The sequence below is a fragment of the Elephas maximus genome, chromosome 2 (assembly GCF_024166365.1).
Source record: "Elephas maximus indicus isolate mEleMax1 chromosome 2, mEleMax1 primary haplotype, whole genome shotgun sequence".
Taxonomy (NCBI): Eukaryota; Metazoa; Chordata; class Mammalia; order Proboscidea; family Elephantidae; genus Elephas; species Elephas maximus.
This window is the reverse complement of record NC_064820.1, coordinates 19,173,853-19,195,600: the sequence shown is the minus strand read 5'-3', so window position 1 is coordinate 19,195,600 and position 21,748 is coordinate 19,173,853. Positions and strand designations below refer to the sequence as shown.

General features: G+C 41.6%; 1 protein-coding gene across 1 annotated transcript in view; it reads right to left on the bottom strand.

The window, feature by feature from the left end:
• The window catches only part of FBXL7 (F-box and leucine rich repeat protein 7), a 516,642-nt gene that overhangs the window by 125,805 nt on the left and 369,089 nt on the right, over positions 1–21,748 (bottom strand). The gene's annotated exons all lie outside the window — the stretch shown is intronic.

The following is a 21,748-nucleotide window of genomic DNA, read 5'->3' as shown; positions in this document are numbered from 1 at the left end:
TAGGCAAGGACAAACAAATTTTTAAGAATGAGCTGCATCAAAACAAAACAAAGCAAACAAACAAAAAAATGAAGACAATTACTACTGATGACAAGGAAAAAAGAAAGGCTTAAGTGGCTCTGAAATTTGAAGGGTTAATTTAAGGTCCCTATTTAAAAAAAATTTTTTTTTTTTTTTATTAAATAAGGATATAAAAATCTACAGTTACTCTATTAGCTGGTTGTGCCACTTGATTAAGGAAGCTTTATTAAGTATTTTTTTTAATAACCCAGAACAGTGGCCTCGGCTTCTGAAAGTCACTGATCTTTCACCATCCAAATTAAAGGAGTATTACTAACACTGCTCCTTTTTTAAGCATCACTTTTGCTATTTCATTAAAAATTCAAATAACTCAAAGGCCAGATACTTACTCAAAAATCAAAATGCACTAAGCTAGGTGGAATGCCTTAGACAAACAGGTTAGCTGCAGCATTTGTTGCATTGTCTCCAATCCCTTTCTAAGATCCATTGAACATGTGCCTCAATCTTGTACAAATTTGGGAGAAAGATGTGGTAGTCTGCTTTCATAAAGATGAAAGCCTTCGAAACCCCATGGGGCAGTCCTACTCTGTCCTATAGGGTTGCCATGAGTTGGAATCAATTTCATGGCAATAAGTTGTATAAATTAAGAAGCCCTGGTGGCACAATGGTGAATGAAGTACTTGGCTTCTAAATGAAAAGTTGGAGGTTTGAACCTACCCAGTGGATCTGTGGAAGAAAAGACCTGACCATCTGCTTCCATGAAGATTATAGCCTAGAAAACCCTATGGGGCGGTTCTATCTGTCTTCTAGGGTCACTATGAGTTAGAATTGACTTGTCAGCACACAACAGCAATGACATGTACAAATTTCACCCAAATTGGAGATATTCTGGATATCACCTATATCGAAGATTTCTAGTACAAATTCTGTTTGGCTTTTCCAATCCACCAGGGCTAATCAGGGAGAAACTAACTCTAAGAATTCATTCTTGGCACTGAAAGCCCACTAGATGCCCCAGAACTTTGAGTCTTTGATTCACCCAGAATTCCTTATTCAATTTTAGGTTTCTTCTACCTGATTGGGAAACCCTGGTGGCATAGTGGTTAAGTGCTACAGCTGCTAACCAAGAGGTCAGCAGTTCGAATCCACCAGGCGCTCCTTGGAAACTCTATGGGGCAGTTCTACTCTGTCCTGTAGGGTTGCTATGAGTCGGAATCGACTCGAGGGCGGTGGGTTTTGGTTCTGGGTCCTACCTGATTGATTACCTGATATTGCCAGAGCCTACAGTGCAACAACAAGCTAAGAAGCCATGTTAGAGGGTGAGTGTTTAACCTTGACACCAAGGAGCTCAAATGGTTACCTGTCTTGCAAAGAGGTAGGAAGACCAAGGGATTTTTTAGAAAACAGTCTGAGCTGCTTGAACGTAGGATAAATGGATGATAAAGGTCCCTAAATATCTTAGAGAGCACTGTTATAATAATTTTACTCTGGGAAAATACTCAGAGCAGGTGTTAACATTTGCCCTCTGCAGTTGTTAAAAACACCCAAAGAACAATGACTTTTAAGCAGAGAAAGGCCTCTGCTGGAGAGATTTCTTTGTTCTACTCAGTTGATAAAAACGACCTTCCAAAGCTACATTCTCAAATTTCAATTAATGTTTATTCATTCACTCAATCTAGGGCTGCCTGATTAAATCCAGGATCCACCAGTTAAATCTGAATTTCAGATAAACAAAGCATGATTTTTTTTTAGTATATGTATGCCCCAAATATTGCAAAGAATACACTTACGCTAAAACAATTATGTGTTATCTTTCTGTTTGACCACTTAATTCAATCCTGCATAAATAAGTGCTAGCAACCATGTGAAAGCTGGACAACGAATAAGGAAGAGCGAAGAAGAACTGATGCCTTTGAGTGATAGTGCTGGCGAGGAATACTGAATGTACCATGGACTGCCAGAAGAACGAATAAATCTGTCTTGGAAGAAGTACAGCCAGAATGCTCCTTAGAAGCAAGGATGGTGAGACTTTGTCTCACATATTTTGGACATGTTTTCAGGAAGGACCAGTCCCTAGAGAAGGACATCATGCTTGGTAAAGTGGAGGGTTAGTGAAAAAGAGGAAGACCCCCAAGGAGATGGGTTGACACAGTGGCTGCAGCAATGGGCTCCAGCGTAACAATGATTGTAAGGATGGCACAGGGCCAGGCACTGTTTTGTTCTGTTGTACACAGGGTCGCTATGAGTCAGAACCCACTCGATGGCACCTAACAACAGCAACAGCAACAACCCCGATACAGCACTGACTACATGTCAGACACTTAACATGGTTTCCACGTATTTAACTCTTGCAGTAACCAGAGGAGGTAGCTAGTACCTCCACTTTACAGATGTGAAAATGAAAGCCCAGAGAAATAAAGTAAACATTTGCCTATGGAATTAAGTGTCTTAAAACTGGGCACCTAGAATCCCAGGTGGTTGTCGTTCTTGCAGAGGTAGGCGGGGCCAAGTTTTTCTCTAGAAGAAGTTCTGAGCTGCTTGGACATAGGATAAATGTCTGATCAAGGTCTCTAAGAATCTTACAGGACATTATTATAATAATTTCAGTTAGGAAATATTCAGAGCAGCTGCCCACTAGTCATTAAAAACACCCATCCCCACTGAGGCTGGGTCAACTCCGACTCGTAGTGACCCTACAGGACGGTGCAGAACTGTCCCACAGAGTTTCCAAGGAGCGCCTGGCGGATTCGAACTACAGATCTCTTGGTCAGCAGCCAGCAGCTGTAGCACTTAACCACTACACCACAAAAACACCCACAGAATATTAAATTTGAAGCAATTAAATCCTTCTAAGGTAAACTGGCTACAATGAATACCTCTTGATGGCTGAACAGTCTGACCTGCTACTTGTCTGCTATAAGCTATTGAAGCTCTGCTACTGCCAAAATGAAGATTTCTGTTTTAACAAAACACTATTTATTACGCACCTTCCATATGACAGATCTGGGAGGTCCACAGATACTAAGACAGAGAAAGGGGGAAACACACATAAAGAGACAATTGAAAGGTAATATTCCAAGTGAGAGATACATAGTATCTACGTGAACACAGAGCAGAGCAGGGCTACCCATCTTGATACCAGGGTGCTATAGGGACGTCTTCCTGGAGGAGATGATGGCTGAACTCATTTTAAAGAATGAGGAAGTGTCCCTTGGGCAGGAAGCTGGGAAAGTTGTACATGGAGGTGACAGAATGAAGAGGAAGCTTGTCCCTGAGGCTCATCAGACAGCTGGAGCTGCCAACCCTGACCACGCTTCTAGTATAAGAAAATGAAGTTTCAGTGCCAGCCCAAAGAAGAATGTCTGGTTCTGCAATGTCAGGTCACCTACCAGAAGGAACACAGCTCTACTCTGTTATTTCTGGACTCTCCTCATTTTAACGTTATTTTTCTTGGTGCTGAAGTAGCCGAGGCACAAGACATCAATTCAATCAGGTTTTAGTGCATATTAAATGGAGCAAAGGCACAATCAGAGAAAATGCTGGTGCTACCTTTCCTCACGTTGGAGTTAAAAGACTGAAATATACACCCTCTACCCATGTCACTGAGGGTCACACAGGTAACCTTGCTGGTATTTAGAAATACTGGTGGCAGAGCTTCCAGCGTCATAGCAACATGTAAGCCATCACAGTACGCCAGACTGACAGATGAGTGGTAGTCGAAGGAGTTACTTTTACCTATTTCTGTTTCAAATCTTTAATAATTTAGAACAATTGCAAGTGACTCAGGGTACTGTCTAGGATGAAGTTGGTGATACCCCTTCCCCCATCCAATGCATAAAAATCCTTAAAGTAAGTAACATTGAAAAAAAAATCTCCAAAGTTTTTTATTTTGCAATAGGAATGAGAATAATTTCTACCTCGGATTCAAATGTGACAGGTCTGCTTTATTTAAATGTATGTGTGTTCCTTTCTTCTATTGGTTAGAAGCCAGTGAAAACCTCAAACAATTCTAAGTAGATGGGAAACTTGCTCTAGTTATGCGTTGTAAGATTTATTCTGTATTTTACAACACATATGGTGTTTTATTGGACTGAGACCTTATACTCCATATAAAGTCAATTTATTTATTTATTTTTAACCAAATAAAGATGACTTTGCTAGATCAAATTCAGATAATATTAACATTTATGGACAAAGTCCAAACTTTCTCTGGTTTCCTGCAATCATGTAGAAATGAGAGCAGTCACGGCAATTTTATTAACGCCATTTACTTGTCAGAAGCCACATGGGCAAACATAACAAGAAAACATAAAACCATAAACATTGATAATTGGACTTTTAGGACATTCTTCATAGCCTTACGGATTTTATTAAATAAATGCCACAATAATTAAATTACTGCAAAATTTTAACTAAATGTTTATTATTTACTTTGGCTTAAAATAAAAAACCCTGAAACTTTCTAATATCTCATGTTCCAAAATTAATATATTTGACTTACTAAAATACAAACATATTACACTGAGTTAGGCTCCTATCTGAAACTCACAGACTAGCTTTAACGCTGCTGATGCATGCTGGGAAACTCCTCTAACCTCTCAAAACCTCATTTTCTCAGCGGTGAAAAAGACCAGCTTTGTGATTTTAAGAGTGTTTTCAAGTCATAAGAATCTATAATACAAGATAAGAGCTTTCAAAAACTACTCAGAGGACCACGAAACTATACCGTGATTTCAAATGTACAAAATGTCCTGTTTTTTAACATCAACTAGTCAGTTTTAGTCAGTGAGATTGGGTCATTTAGACCAAGCAACACCGAAAAAGAGGGTTGAACAGTGTTTACCCACCATGAAAAAGAAAATTATTATTGTTTTCAATCGACAAAGAGATGGCCTCCCTTGAATTGCATAGGCATAATACCTCTATTTTGATGTGCAAAAGATGTCAAAGATGACATCTTTTACGAAGATGACAAAGATGTCACCTTGATGATTAAGGTGCACCTGGCTGAAGCCACGGTCTTTTCAATTGCCTCGTATGTATGCAAAAGCTGGACAATGAAAAAAAAGAAGACAGAAGAATTGATGGATTTGAGTTGCAGTGTTGGTAAAAAATATTGAATAAATCATCGACCGCCAGAAGAGCGAACAAAACAATCTTAGAAGAAATAAAATCAAAATGCTGCTTAGAAGAGAGAATAGTAAAGCCTCATCTTGTTTACTTCGGACACATCGTTAGGAAAGGGTTAATCTCTAGAAAAGGACATCATGTTTGGTAGAGGGTCAGCGAAAACAAGGGAAATCCTCGATGAATGGACTGACATAGTAGCCACAACAATGGGCTCAGACATGCCGAGAATCATGAAGATGGCGCAGGACTAGGCAATGCTTCGTTACACATAAGACCGCCCTGAGTCAAACCTGACTTGACAACAACTAACAACAATGCCTCTACTTTAGCTTTTTAATAACTGATTCCAGCCACAGAAAACCTTTTAACCAATTTTTCGTTAAGTTTTCAATCTGGAACTTTATCAGGAAATGCAAATGTTAAGAAGTCTGAAGAACAGCAGAGGGTGCCAGGATCACTACCAAAACCAACGAACACTTGGCGTTAGAAACAGTGCCAGGAAATCCCAGGGAGTGTATCAGAGAGAATGAGCAACAGCCAGGTGGGAGCAAAATATTTTCAAAATACATTTGGGAAACTGCCAATGAAAATGGTTTACGTTTAATTACAGAATCCATTTCCAGATCAAGGGCTAGGAGTCTCTGTCTTGGGTATTTTCTGGAACATCACATTTACTTTGTTGTTGTTGTGTGTCACCGAGTCGATTCCGACTCATAGCAACCCCAGGTGACAGGCTAATACTGCCCCACAGGGTCTCCTAGGCTGTAATTTTTACGGGAGCAGGTCTTTCTCCTGTGGAGCTGCTGGCGAGTTCGAACCACAAATCCTTCAGTTAGCAGCCGAGTGCTTAGCCACTGCGCCACCAGGGCTCCTTCACATGCACACTGGGGCACTGTATTTGAAAGAGGGAACAGTGCCAGACTGGAGCCTGCTTGGGGCTTGTGAAGCAGGAGGCCAGAAGACAGGCTTTGGCATATGAGCAATTCCTGAAGTCAGGGGGCAGACAGATGTAGCTTGAGGACCAGAATCCTTGAGGTGGCGTCTTTGTATACTTGAGATGGTCTCATGAGCAACATGGGAAAGGCTTCTGTGTCGGTGGAGGGACACAGATCTAGGGTTGGTGGGACTGACACAAGGGTCAGGTCTGGGGTAACTGTGAGAAAGAGGTTTTAAGCAAATACAGCTGCCCACAAGCAAATCAGTTAACTTGGGAAGTTTCCAAAAGCCGTGACTTCCTGCCCTTCATTCCCTAGAGATTTCAGAGGTTCACGAATCTGAGGAGAGGTTGGCGTTGATGACTAAGAATCTATAATTCAAATGGATTAATTACACTTGTCATCATGCTAAATTGTATAGTCTGATTTCCTTCTAGGAAATAAGTATGAGATTACATGTGCTTTTGAAACACAAGTCTGCTGCTTCCAAATAACAGGTCATAAAGACCGTGATGACCTCAGGGATCTGTTACTGAAACAAACTAATGATTAAAACTGGCCAAGAGACTATAGGAGTGATTAAAGAATTTTCTAACGGTTATTCTCTGTTGATACACATTGGACCCAGTGGGGTCTCTGGTCATGATACGCGTGTGTGTGCTCATCCGTACGTATGCACAGACACCCACCCAGACATACACATTTATAGGCTGAAAGTAGGCAGTGGCTTATCTGGAAACAGGCATTCTTTCTGGAAAGGCATATCAGGCCTGCCTGTTTATTACATGAGGCAACACAAAGGCTTCTGGAGCCTTACTGCCTGGGTTCAAATCCAGCCTCTACCACTTACTAGCTGTGTGGTCCTGAGCGACATATCCAATCCCGGTGGATCTCAGGTGGTCCCTGGAACAACAGCATCAGCATCACTTAGGAACATGCTAGAGATGCAAACGCTCAGGCCCCCTACCCCCCAGACCTCCTGAGTCAGCGGCTCTGGCAGTGGGGTCCAGAAATCTACTGTGATAAGTCCTGCCGTGACTTCTGAGGCATGCTCACACCTGAGAACTCTTGTTCTATCTCCAGGTGCCTCAGTTTCCTCATTTACAAAATGAGGGAAATAATAGCGTTGTTAGGAGAAATAAACCAGTTGATATACATTTGCAGGGGCCCTGGTGGCACAGTGGTTAAGTGTTTGGCTCCTAATCAAAAGGTTGGCAGTTCAAATCCACCAGCGGCTCCTTGGAAACCCCACGGGGCAGTTCTACTCTGTCCTATAGGGTCACTATGAGTCGGAATTGACTCAAGGGCAATGGGTTACTTGGGTGACTAACACACAGGCAGTGTTTAGAACAGTGCGTGGAGCCTGCTAAGCAGTATTTAAGCATTGTCTCATAATATTATACACGCATTCATAGCCGTTAAGAAAAAAAGAGTAACATTGACTGGAATGTTCATGTTATTTGGAAGCAGAAAGAAGGGGAAAACTTACTGCGCTAAGTGTAATAGTTAAAAATAATGAAACTCGCTGGAATGTGGACTGGAGAAAAACTCAGGTTTCTTAAATCAGGGCTTGCAGGAATTCCCAGGGAGGAAAGGTCAGCCAACCTGTTCATCAGGAAGCAGCCCTACCACCCTCATGGCCTGCGTCTTCACACTCCACCCTGTAGCCTTTCTGAGGGACATAATGTGGGGTCCACTTAAGACCCCACATAACCCGTTATCACTGAGTCAGTTCTGACTCCAGGCGACCCATGTGTTACAGAGTAGAACTGCTCCACAGGGTTTTCTCGGCTGCAATCTTTATGGAAGCGGATAGCCAGGCCTTTCTTCTGTGGTGCCCTAAGTGAGTCTGAACCACCAGCCTTTAGGTTAGTAGTGGAAGGCAAACCCAGGGACTTAAGACTCCACACAGGATGACTTTTATTGAAGAGGAAAAGGGTTTGGTCTAAAATGCCACAGCTACATGGTGATGCCCAAGATTGAGGTTAATCAGGCTGTATAGTGCTTTGGAACTAAAACATTAGAGATTAGCTTTTTCAGAGATTAGCCCGGGTGGTGCAATGGTTAAACGCTCGGCTGCTAACTGAAAGGTTGGCAGTTTGAACCCACTCAACAGCTCTGTGGCAGAAACACCTGCTGCCATAAAGATCACAGCCTAGGAAGCCTTATGGCGGCAGTTCCACTCTGTCACAGGGGGTCGCTGTGAGTCAAAATCTACTCGACAGCACCTAGCAACAAAAACATCAGCTTATGGAGGCTCTGTAAGAGTAAGAGGAAAACAGACACTTTAAGCTCATCTTCCTGAAATCTCAGAAAAGTAAGACCTGTTCTATCCAGGATAGGAGGAGTGATGGAGATTCTGGGTAAGGTTTCCTGTATGGCGCAGGGCTCTGAAGGGAAGGAGTGGGAGAAAAATAGCACTTGAATTATAGGAGGCAAAGTGAGAGAGGAGGGAGGGAGAGAAAGGAGGGAGAGAGGGAGAGGGAGGGAGGGAGGAAGGGGAGAGAGAGGAGGGAGAGGAGGGAGGGAGGGAGAAGAAGACAGAGAGGATGCACTCATGCCCTTGTGTGTGTGTCTGTTTAAATGGGAGTGGCTTGAGAAACTTTCCATGAGTAAATAAAGTAGAGGAAAAGACAGGTTAAAGTGCAGGGAAGACAAGGATAACCAGTGGAGCATTTCAGAGAAGAAAGGAGGAGATGTGATCTAGGATCAAAGTGCTGGGAGCAGCCTCCTCAGGTAGAAGGCTGTCACTCTCTCAGTAAGGGTACCTGAGAAGAGGTGAAGGTGGGTAGAGACAGGGCAGAAGCCAGCAAGGACAAGGTGCAGTGTGGATGTAACCCTATCAGGTACAGTGCCGGTCCCCATGAGAGAAGTGTGCTGACCACCATCTTCCCTGCACTGTAAAATGCCAATCAAGGCACTTCTCAGTGTAGGTATAAGGGCCTTCCAGAATGGCGCTGGAGTTAATGAAACAAGCAAGCAGGCAAACAAACACTTTGTGTTTTAGCATTTGCAAAGAATACAAAACACTCCTAATATTTAGGATCCGAATAAACAGAGTTGGTTTATTTGCATTAGAGAACCCAATGGGGTGTGCAGCCCTGCCTTCCTATGGAGCCCTGGTGGTGCAATGGTTAAGCTCTGGGCTGCTAACCGAAAGGCTGTTGGTTAAAACTCACCCACTGGTTCCTTGGGACAAAGACTTGGAGATTTTCTCTCCTAAAGATTAGCACCTAGGAAACCCTAAGGGCAGTTCTACACTGTCACCTGGGCTCACGACTCAATGGCACCCAACTACAACAACCTGCTTTCCTACAGAAGGAGGAGAAATCCCAGTCGGAGCTTTGCCACAGGACATTGCTCTCAGGTTCTGTCATTTAAGATAAACAGCAACAACAAGCAGTTGAGTGTGACTCTGCCACATCTCTCTGAGAAGCAGTTAGTCTCCTGGAAACTTTTCTTCCCAGCGTTAGAATTCAGAAAAGGTTCAAGCTGGGAGTCTGGGGATGGCTGCTGCAGACCTGTTCTTTGGTGGCTGGAGGGCGCTCCTGAATACCCAGTGCCGTTGAGTGGATTCCATAGGACAGAGTAGAATGGCCCCACAAAGTTTCCAAGGAGTGCTGGGCGGATTCAAACTGCCGGACCCTTTGATTAGCAGCCTGACATAGAATCTTTATTTTGCAAACTGGTTGGTATCAAACGAACTCAGCGCTACTGTGGCTCTAATTACGATTGTTTCAAGAGGGGATCTGATATTAAAAGATCAATCGCTCTTTATCAGAAGTGTTTTTTTCTCTTTACTGGCCTTTGTCTTAAAATACAAGATTTAAAGTGAAAAGAAGAAAAAGGCAGTATTTCGTTTGTTTCCAGCTTTTTAAATACGTTGAGGTCACTCTTGGAAGAAAGTACACAAAAGCTTTGTAACAATCACAGTGATAACGTAATAGGTGTTTTTTAAACTCGAGTTAGATTTGCAAACATCCAGACGTTTGGTCTGTGCTGACAAGGTCCAGATGACTGATGACATTGTTGCAGTTTTTACACAGCTGCAGGCCTTCAGGGGGCCACAACCCTTTTAGTTGCAACGATGTAATTAGAAGTCGAAATGATCTTCATCTCATGTAGGACCCTTGTCAGCAAACGAAAGTCTACGAACCAAATCTACCCACGGCCATTTCTTCAGGTATCCTCCCTCTATGGCTGCCTTTGCTCTACGAGGTAGGGCTGAGGACATACTTGGAACAGAGAGTGTATGGCCCACACAGTGGAAATATTTACTATCCGGCCCTTTGCAGAAACAGTGGGTATCTCCTTTCCTTATCCAACTGGCTTCCTTATAGAGATGTCTTTGTTAGGTGTCCTTCAGTGGATTCCATCTCACTGTGACCCTACAGGATGTCACCAGGGTCCAAATGTCTTTAAGAAGTTCTAATAAATCAATGTAATTTACATGTATATTAATGATAAACAATTTGAGAAGATACACTAATGATTTTGGTCATTACTCAGGGGCAAGCTGAATGGATTTAATATCGAGAAGGCGATCGGGTTAACTGCGCTTCACCTTGGAAATCGCTATGGATTCAGTTAGGAAAATGGCTAATTTCAGATGCACAGGTAAATGAATGACTAATACATTCTTCACAGTTTTAATTTTTGTAATTTATTCCATGAGAATTTTAAATGATACATATCTACCAAACCAAACCAAACACATTGCTGTCAAGTCGATTCTGACTCATGGTAACCTATAGGACAGAGTAGAACTGCGCCATAGAGTTTCCAAGGAGCACCTGGTGGATTTGAACTGCCTATCTCTTGGTTAGCAGATGTAGCTTTTACCCACTACACCACAAGGGTTTCCAATACATAAATATATACGTATATATGTAGTACCACAAGAAATGATGGAACGTTCAAATTTAGACTAGAAAGATTTAAGTCCTACTAAATTTATTAGGTTGTAACTGTTATTAATATGCATATTTAATGACCAATATTAATTTGACATGCAGATGTAAAATGCTAAAAAATAAGGAAAACATTTCTGAATGAAGAATCATTTTACTATTTTTGCTGTATTCTTTACAACTTCAAGTCTTGTGAAATTCAAACATTAAATTTACCCTTTCAACCTGTTATTTAGTGATTTAAAAAATGTAGTCACCTTCATACTCACAATTTACAAGAAACCTGAACCAATAAGTATTTACTTAAAAAGACAGAAATGGGCTTCCCAGCAAGACTTATCGGATAAGAAGGGACAAGATGCTGTTGTCCCTTCTCTTTTAGTGTCTAGCAATGAAAATATAAATTTAAAGCAATTCTGCCTTTTTTTTTACTGGATTGAAAAACAGAAGAAAAGGCCATATCACATCTATTGCCTATAGATTCTTATGTGCTCATCTGTACAAGACCTGGTGGTGTTTCCCAATAAAGATTTTCACTCTTCCCATAAACTATATACGATATACATGTGTGTGCGTATATAGATATGTTTGTGTGTATATATATATATAAATATGTACACATACACTGTTTACTATATTAATATAATATTAACATTATGTATGTACATATGCACATAGATATTAATGTGCACCTGGTACTGAAGATGAAAGAATGATAACAATGTCTTCTGTGCTGTTGTTAGTTGCAATCCTTTTGGAAGCAGATCGCCAGGCCTGTCTCCTGAGCTGCATCTGGAATGAGTCTGGGTGGGTTCAGATGCCAACCTTTTGGCTAGTAATCTAGCGCTCAGCCATTTGTGCCACCCAGGAACTTCTAATGCCTTCCATAGCACCGGCTCTTATTACACAGATTCACTCTCTGCCTTCTGGGCACTAGTTAACTCTACACTGTGTGGAGTTGCTATAAAGGAAGTTGGGAGCCTTGGGTGGTGCAGACTGTAACACAGCTCTGGCTGCTAACTGAAAGCTTCCAGTCCACTCAGAGGTCCCTCAGAAGAAAGGCCTGGCAATCTACTTCTGAAAAATCAGCCACTGAAAACCCAGTGGAGCACAGTTTTACTCTGACACACTTGGGGTCACCAGGAGCTGGAAAGGACTGGACAGCAACTGGTTCTTATAAAGGAAGTATGAACATTTGAAGCTGGACCCACAGAAACGCATGCCTTCTTCTTTGCTTTTTTCCATTTCCTAGTTGATTCTGCTGTTGTAGTTGCATGCTGTGAAGGTGGTTCCAACTCATAGTGACTCTTTAGGACAGAGTACAACTGCCCCATAGGGTTTCCTAGGCTGTAAGCTTTATGGGAGCAGACTTCTAGGTCTTTTCTTCCATCATTTTTGCTGCAATAGTGTGAACAGGGATATGCATGTTTTTATTTGGGTGTGGACACTGATTGAAAGAGCAAGATATGAAGGTGGGCAGCACTGACCCACAGTCCTGGAAAACTTATATCACCAAACCAAACAAAAAACTGAACCCGTTGCCATCAAGTCGATTCCGACTCACAGCGACCCTAAAGGACAGAGTAGAACTGCCCCATAGGGTTTCCAAGGAGCTCCTGGTGGATTCAAACTGCTGACCTTTTGGTTAGCAGCCAGAGCATTTAACCACTACGCCACCAGGGTTTCCACTCATATCACAGAGGAGGGAAATGTGGCCAGAGAAGGATCAGGACTCAACCCCTGGCCAGTTAGTATCAGATTCAATAGTTTTATCATAAAATCATGCTGTTTTATTCTCAAGTGCATAAGGATTTGGCTTCCACATTAACTGTGTCTCCACTGGATTCAGAAAGGCAAGGCGAGGCCCTTACAGGTGTCCAAAGCCAAGGTACGTTCCAGAGCGAGAGGAGGAGCAATGGTCCGCAGACAGAAGAGAAGCCTCTTACTGACGGATTTCACCTTATCCACGCATACCCATACACTCATGGCTTTCTCAAGTTTACACTTAGAAAAAAAATTAGTTAAGCAATTAAATACCTTTCATTTGTATACCTAAGAACAAAATGGGGGGTGGGGGTGGGGAGGTCAGTTAAAAACAAAACAAGTTATTTTGGTAATTCGCTTCTTAATTTCTGCGTCCTTCCAATCAGAGAGGTAAGATCAAGTATAAGGAAATGACAATAATGGGTTTTATTACAACAATTTATATTTGAGCATCCAAACACTTCCAGCACCTAAAGATATTTCAGTGATAAGTTATATCTAACTGCTGAGGTAGATAAGAAAATTTGCATCATGTTGGTGAGAATCCAACAGCCCTTTTCACATACAAACATATTTTCATAGCTCTCTCCAGACATTTTGAAATAAAACCTATATTACAAATTGATCTAAGATAAATCACTGTTTCTCAAATGCAACCATTGGCTAGCATCTTTGTAAAAGCCCTCTTCAACCAAAAGTCAATATCCAGCCATTTGATTTAGTGCAGACTACTGAGGTTTGATGAAAGCAAGCAAGTGTGAAAACTTAAGACCATTAAAGCAAATACAGGGCATTTTATAGATGATGAAAATAATTGCATATAAATCCTGCATTCTATTTCAATCTCTCACAAAATCGTCCCTTCCTACGTAGTTAAGGGTCTTGACTGAGTTGGCTTTAATGTTCCAAAAATAATCTATTAAGGCAGAGTTTTCCCATCAGCTGTGGACTGCTCTCATCACCTTCAAATACTTCTCATTAAATAGGGATTAATCCGCAAGGCCCCCCACTCCGCTAAAGACCCACCATAAATATACAATATAGTTCAGTGAAAGTTGCTAACATCATTGTAAAGCCAGTGACAGACATCCTGAAGAGCTTAGCAAGTCTGTGTGTTTAATGAGTTCATAAAGGATTCTGTTGCCATGGAAGCTGGACAGCTATTCGGCATTGAAGTCCCATTCAAAGTTGTAAATTTCTGTTTCCTTCCCTCTAAGAGGCATCTCACCGCACCCCTTCCTTTCTTCATTCCTTTCAGCTGCCAAAGCTTACAGAGAAAGATCCCACCAGTACCTCCAAACCTGGGGTGAGGAAGCTGGTGGAAAAATTACAGGTGCCATGTAAAATGAGAAAGTGATAATTTAATAAAGAACTGTTAAGTGTCTAAAGGGAGCTGTTAAATTATGAGTTGATTTTGAAGATGATCTGGAGACGGACAGGACTGCTCTTCAGAGACAGGGCTCATCTGGGAGAGGTGGTTGCTGAGGACCGGGCTGATTGTCAGCTGCCCTCTGTAACAGCACTGATCAAACACAGCGCAGTCACGGTGCGCCTTGATGTCTACCAGGGAAAGCGGTTCAGGGATGTTAAAGGTGTATATTACTGGGGGCCTTTTTTTATTGCAAAGCAACAAATGCTGTAGTTCCTCTTGGAGATTCCCAGGACACAGTAATATACTAAACCAAAAAAGAAAAAACAAAACCCGTTGAGTTGATTCCGACTCATAGCGACCCTATAGTACAGAGTAGAACTGCCCCATGGGGTTTCTAAGGCTGTAATCTTTCAGACTGCTACATCTTTCATCCACGGAGCAGCTGGTAGGTTTGAACTGCCGACGCTTTCAGTTAGCAACCATGTGCTTAACCACTGTGTCAAAAGGGTTCCTTAACATACTAACGGGATCTGTTAAATTTGGTCTCAACAAGTTTTCCTCAAACCCTCTGGTCATAGAAGGCTTTTCATGACAATCCTTAAAGATCCAAAGGAACAGAATACTATCCTACAGCAAAAATTTCCCTGGAATGGAGAGGAGGGCACAAAACCCAGAGCCGATGTCACCTTTGCATGCAACCATATAAGTGACTGCTACCACTAGCATGATTAATAACTTTGAAGACCATAATTCATCATAGGTTTCTGCACTGTAAATTTAGCGATACTTGTGTGATTTCCGTGAATTTTGCCCCAGGACAAATTTAGAAAGATGGGAAGGATAAAAAGTTTGATCATTTATTTGAGAGATATTTGCTGTGTGCCTACAAGACATCAAAAACTGTGTTAAATAATAGGAATAAAACAGTAAACAAGATAGACCTGCCCCTTGGAGCTTAGAGTCCGAGAAGGTGGGAGGGAAAGTTTAAAAAAAAATTGTCAGAATTTATTTATGGTTTCAGTTTTGACAACTTATAAAAAAATATAGTCACAGCTGAACTATAACAGTACAACAGTCTCCACTGAAAATCCAAGGGAGATAAAGTAATGAAGCAAATAAAATATGCAATCGTGATAATCATATTAATATAGTCAAACCTGTATTCCATGTATGTATCTGATAGTGTCTGTCAGTTTGTTGTACTGTGGGGGCTTGCGTGTTGCTGTGATGCTGGAAGCTATTCCACTGGTATTCAGATACCAACAGGGTCACCCATGGTAGACGGGTTTCAGCTGAGCTTCCAGGCTAAGGCAGACTAGGAAGAAGGACCCAGCAGTCTACTTCTGAAAAGAATTAGCCAATGAAAACCTTATGAATAGCAGTGGAACATTGTCTGATATAGTGCTAGAAGATGAGCCCCCCCAGGTTGGAAGGCACTCAAAAGATGACTGGGGAAGAGTTGCCTCCTCAAAGTAGAGTCAACCTTAAGGACATGGATGGACTCAAGCTTTTAGGACCTTCATATGCTGATGTGGAACGACTCAAAATGAGAAGAAACAGCTGCAAACATTCATTAATAATCAGAACATAGAATGTACGGAGTATGAATCTAGGAAAATTGGAAATCATCAAAAATGAAATGGGATGTGTAAACATCAATACTCTGGGCATTAGTGCACTGAAATGGACTGGTACTGGCCATTTTGAATTGAACAGTCATATGGTCTACTAGGCTGGGAATAACAACTTGAAGAGGAATGGTGCTGCACTCATCGTCAAAAAGAACATTTCAGGATCTATCCTGAAGTACAATGGTGTCAGTGATAGGATAATATCCATACGCCTACAAGGAAGACCAGTTAATATGACAATTACTCAAATCTATGTACCAACCACTAAGGCCACAGATGAAGAAAGTGAAGATTTTTTTTACCAGTTTCTGCAACCAGAAATTGATTGAACATGCAATAAGGAAGCACTGATAATTACTGGGGATTGGAATGTGAAAGCTGGAAACAAAGAAGAAGGATTGGTAGTTGGAAAAAATGGCCTTGGTGATAGAAACAATGACAGTGATCGCATGACAGAAATTTTGCAAGACCAATGACTTCTTCATTGAAAATACCATTTTTCACCGACATAAATGGCAACTATATACATGGACCTCACCGGATGGAATAAAGAGGAATCAAATCGACTACATCTGTGGAAAGAGACATTGGAAAAACTCAATATCATCAGTCAGAACAAGGCCAGGGGCTGACTACGGAACAGACCATCAACTGCTCATATACAAACTCGAGGTGAAACTGAAGAAAATTAGAACAAGTCCACAAGAGCCAAAGTACGACCTTGAGTATATCCCAACTGAATTTAAAGACCATGTCAAGAATTGATCTGACACATTGAACACTGATGACTGAAGACCAGATGAGTTGTAGAATGACATCAAGAACATCATCCATGAAGAAAGCAAGTGGACATTAAAAAGATGGGAAAGAAAGAAAAGACCAAAATGGATGTCAGAAGAGACTCTGAAACTTGGTCTTGAACGTTGAATAGCTAAAGCAAAAGGAAGAAATGATGAAGTAAAAGAACTGAACAGAAGATTTCAAAGGGCAGCTCAAGAAGACAAAGTAAAGAATTATAATGACATGTGCAAAGAGCTGGAGATAGAAAACCAAAGGGTGAGAACATAGCATTTCTCAAGCTGAAAGAACTGAAGAAAAAATTCAAGCCTCGATTTGTAACAGTGAAGGATTCTATGGGGAAAATATTAAACAACACAGGGTGCATCAAAAAAAGATGGAAAGAATGCACAGAGTCATTATACCAAAAAGATTTGGTTGACAGACAGCTATTTCAAGAAGTAGCATATGATCAGGAACTGACGGTACTGAAGGAAGAAGTCCAAGCTGCACTGAAGACACTGACGAGAAACAAGGCTCCAGGAATTGAGGGAATATCAACTGAGATGTTTCAACAAACTTACGCAGCTCTGAAAGTGCTCACTTATCTATGCCAAGAAATTTGGAAAACAGCTACCCGGCCAACTGACTGGAAGAGATCCATATTTATGCCTATTCCCATGAAAGGTGATCTAACTAAATGTGGAAATTATCAAACACTTTCATTAATATCATGTGCAAGTAATATTTTGGTGAAGATCATTCGAAAGCAGCTACAGCAGTATTATCAAGAGGGAACTGCCAGAAATTCAGGCCGGATTCAGAAGAGGACGTGGAACCAGGGATATCATTGCTGATGTCAGATGGATCCTGGTTGAAAGCAGGAATACCAGAAAGATGTTTACCTGTGTTTTCTTGACTATACAAAGACATTAGACTGTGTGGATTATAACAAATTATGGATAACATTGCTAAGAACGGGAATTCCAGAACACTTAATTGTGTTCATGAGGAACCTGTATTTAGATCAAGAGGCAGTTGTTCCGACGGAACAAGGGGATACTGATTGGTTTAAAGTCAGGAAAGGTGTGTGTCAGGGTTGTATCATTTCACCATACCTATTCAATCTGTTTTTTTTTTTTTTTAATTCAATCTGTATGCTAAGCAAATAATCTGAGAAGCTAGACTGTATGAAGGAGAATGGGGAGTCAGGATTGGAGGAAGACTCATTAACAAACTGTGTTATACAGATGACACAACTTTGCTTGCTGAAAGTGAAGAGGACTTGAAGCACTTACTGATGAAGATCAAAGATCACATTCTTCAGTATGGATTACACCTCAACATAAAGAAAATTAAAAATCCTTACAACTGGATCAATAAGCAACAACATGATAAATGGAGAAAAGACTAAAGTTGTCAAGGATTTGATTTTACTTGGATCCACAATCAACACCTATGAAAGCAGCAGTCAAGAAATCAAAAGACGAATTGCATTGGGCAAATCTGCTGCAAAGGACCTCTTTAAAGTGTTGAAAAGCAAAGATGTCACCTTGAAGACTAAGGTTCATCTGACCCAAGCCATGGTATTTTCAATCGCATCACATGCATGGGAAAGTTGGACAATGAATAAGGAAGACCTAAGAAGAACTGATGCCTTTGAATTGTGGTGTTGGCGAAGAACATTGAATATATAATGGACTGCAGAAGAATGAACAAATCTGTCTTGGAGGAAGTACAACCAGAATGCTCCTTAGAAGCAAGGATGGTGAGACTACATTTTACATACTTTAGACATGTTATCGGGAGGATGAGCCCCTGGAGAAGGACATCATGTTTGGTAAAGTACAGGGTCAGCGAAAAAGAGGAAGACCTTCAAGGAGATGGATTGACAGAGTGGCTGCAACAATGGGCTCAAGCATAACAGCGTTTGTGAGCACGGTGCAGGACTGGGCAGTGTTTCGTTTGTAGTATATAGGGTTACTATGAGTAGGAACCAACAGGACAGTACCTAATAACAACAACATCTGAGTAATATTAAATAGATTCAACCACAATCATGATTCAGTGGATGAATGCTTATTCACCCTCATTATTATTTGTGAGGAGAGGGAAATACAGAATGTGGTTCAATTTTAAATATTTTCCTTAATTACTTTTCTCACAAAATGAGAACATTTGAGATCATTTATTGTCTGATTTCATTCCTGGTATGTAGTTAAAGTTTTAAAAACTAAATACAACACCAAAATAGCCAGGGGTTCTATTTGCTAAACTACCCAACAAAATACTTTGGGTTTCCAAAGAAATTGGAAGAATCCAAATTCACACGTATATATTGCACATGTGAATGACCGCTGTCTGTCACTAGAGAAAAAGTCAGGAATTGCACCTTTGGCTGATAAAATGTTGTAAGACTCAGATCCTGTATTTCAAAGGGACATCTCAACAAGTCTTCATTTCTACAAAGAAGTAATTTTCAAGTCGTCTTTTCTCATCTTTGCCTTTCCATTATTGCTTAATGCCTCGGTTCTGATATACCAAATAATCTTGTTTGTCATCTCTTTTGTGGTAGTGGCCACTGTCCTTCTGTCGAAATGTCTTTAACTATTTTTTTCTTTAAAATGATTTGTGCTTTCTAGAAGAGCAAAGCATTTATATGTGTAAATAATGACTTTTCATAAAAATCGAGGGTGATGGTGGTTCAGTGGTAGGGTTCTCACCTCATGCAGGAGACGTGGGCTTGATTTCTAGACAGTGCACCTCCAGCCAAGCCACTGCCTTTCTGTCAGCAGAAGCCTGTGCGTTGCAAGGTGCTGGACAGGTTTCAGTAGAGCTTGCAGACTGAGAGGGACTAGGAAGAAGGTCCTGGTGACCTACTGCAGAGACCTGTCAGTGAAAACCCTACGGACCATGGCAGTCTGATCCGCAGCTGGTCACAGAGACGGCACAGGATCGGGCAGCATTTCATTGTGCTGTGCATGGAGTCACCTGGAGCTGGGGGCTGGCTTGATGGCTGCTCACAACAGCAACGAGTAATTTCCCCAGAGGAACGTAGTGCTGGTGACTGTCCATAGCAGGATTCCAGCTAGATCCGTCTCATCCCAGATCCTGAGGTTGTAACCACCGTGATCACAGCCTGAGAGAGCAGACTAGGAGGCCAACCCGTGGGGTAGTCAGACCATTCTGGAGGATGACGATTTCCCAGGAACAATCCTGAAAGTCACCATTCAAATTACCATCTGCACGAATTACCCAGAAAACAGGCACACACCACCCTGCTTCAGAGTGTGCGATTATATAGACGTTTGTGATCTGGTGACATTTATACACACTGTTTTTCCTAAGCTAAGCAACTTCACAAAATGACAATTATGGGGCTATGCTAGTAAGAAAATATTTCTGCATAGTTAATCAACCACCTTGACTCAGTATTGAGGTAGAGCAATTTCTTTTGCTGGGTTCCACTTAAGAAGATTGTCTGGAGTTTGGATGGCTCATTGGGTGAGAATATCAGCCAGCTGTCTTCAGCAATCCAGGATGGACAAAATGATATATTTAACATAAGCAGAGCCTCAGAGATGTGCCCACATGAATTCTGAAGAGCAGCAGTTAACCGTAACGAACATGTCTACGCAAGTTCACAAATTGTGCTGCAAGAGGATCCTACACATTGAGTCCCTACTATGTGTTGGAAGCTATCCAAAGGCTGCTGATACAGCAGAGTACAAAACCCAAAACGTCCTTGGTTGGGCAAGTCAAAGTTTTGACTTACAAGAGAACTCAGGTTAAGGGGATTGCCACTGGGAGCCCAACCACTTTGGACAAACATCTTTTGTTTCATAACCTGTCAAGCCATAGCTGTTTCTTCATGTGCTGAGTTCTGGCTAGAGGAAGAGGGAGGGGCAGAGGCCACACCATGTCCATCATTATTGTCAGGGCCTGCCATCTTTCACTCTAATAGGTACTGAGGAACTACAAGATACCAAGAATATGCTGTTGTTGTTAGGTGCTGTTGAGTCAGTTCCAACTCATAGCAACCCTATGTACAACAGAACGAACACTGTCTCGTCCTGCACCATCCTCACAATTGCCGTTATGCTTGAGCCCATCGTTGCAGCCACTGTATCAATCCATCTCATTGAGGGTCTTCCTCTTTTTCGCTGACCTTCTACATGATGTCCTTCTCCAGGACTGATCCCTTCTGATAGCATGTCAAAGTATGTGAGATGAAGTCTCATCATTCTTGCTTCTAAGGAGCACTCTGGTTGTACTTCTTCCAAGACAGATTTGTTCATTCTTTTGGCAGTCCACGGAATATTCAATATTCTTTGCCAACACCACAATTCAAATGTATCATTTCTTCTTCAGCCTTCCTTATTCATTGTCCAGCTTTCTCATGCATATGAGGTGATTGAAAACACCATGGCTTGGGTCAGGCACACCTTAGTCTTCAAGGTGACATCTTTGCTTTTCAATACTTTAAAGAGGTGTTTTGCAGCAGATCTGCCCAGTGCAATGTGTCATTTGATTTCTTATTGCTGCTTCCATGGGTGTTGATTGTGGATCCAAGGAAAATGAAATACTTGAGAACTTCAGTCTTTTAAGCATTTACCATGATGTTGCTTATACATACACCCAGGAGTCTTCTTATTCCACCTAAATATGAAGGCAGATCAGCCTAAACAGAGCATTTGGCCTAAAGGAGATATTCAGAATTTGATGCTACACTGAGAAAGACAGTGAAGGAAATCTAAAGAAAAATGCCTATTGAGGACTCGACAGGGAGTGGTCAGGGGTTAGACCACTTTACACACATCTTTCAGCTTATTTGCAAAAAAGGCAAATAATGAACTATCCGGTCCTCAGGAGTATGTGGCCAACTTCCAGCACAGATGTGCCCCCTGCTGCCGACAGGCCTGGAAAAGGTGTCCTCTTTCAACTGCCAAAGCCTGGCCTGTGGACACGGTAGAAGACGTGGTGGATGGCAGACCCCAGTACATCTGATAGCTGAGTCTTCGTTTGGACCTCATTTGAGAAGCCAACTGATTTTTGAGCTCTGGAAACCTCTGGAATCTGAGTGGATGGAGCTGTAACGTTCATTTGCTCAGTCAGATGACCCTTAGTCAGATTCAGGTGTTGCTTCCAACCACTGGTAAAAATACCCACCCACGCTGCACTGCTTCCAGGAGTGCTTTGCTGCTGGAC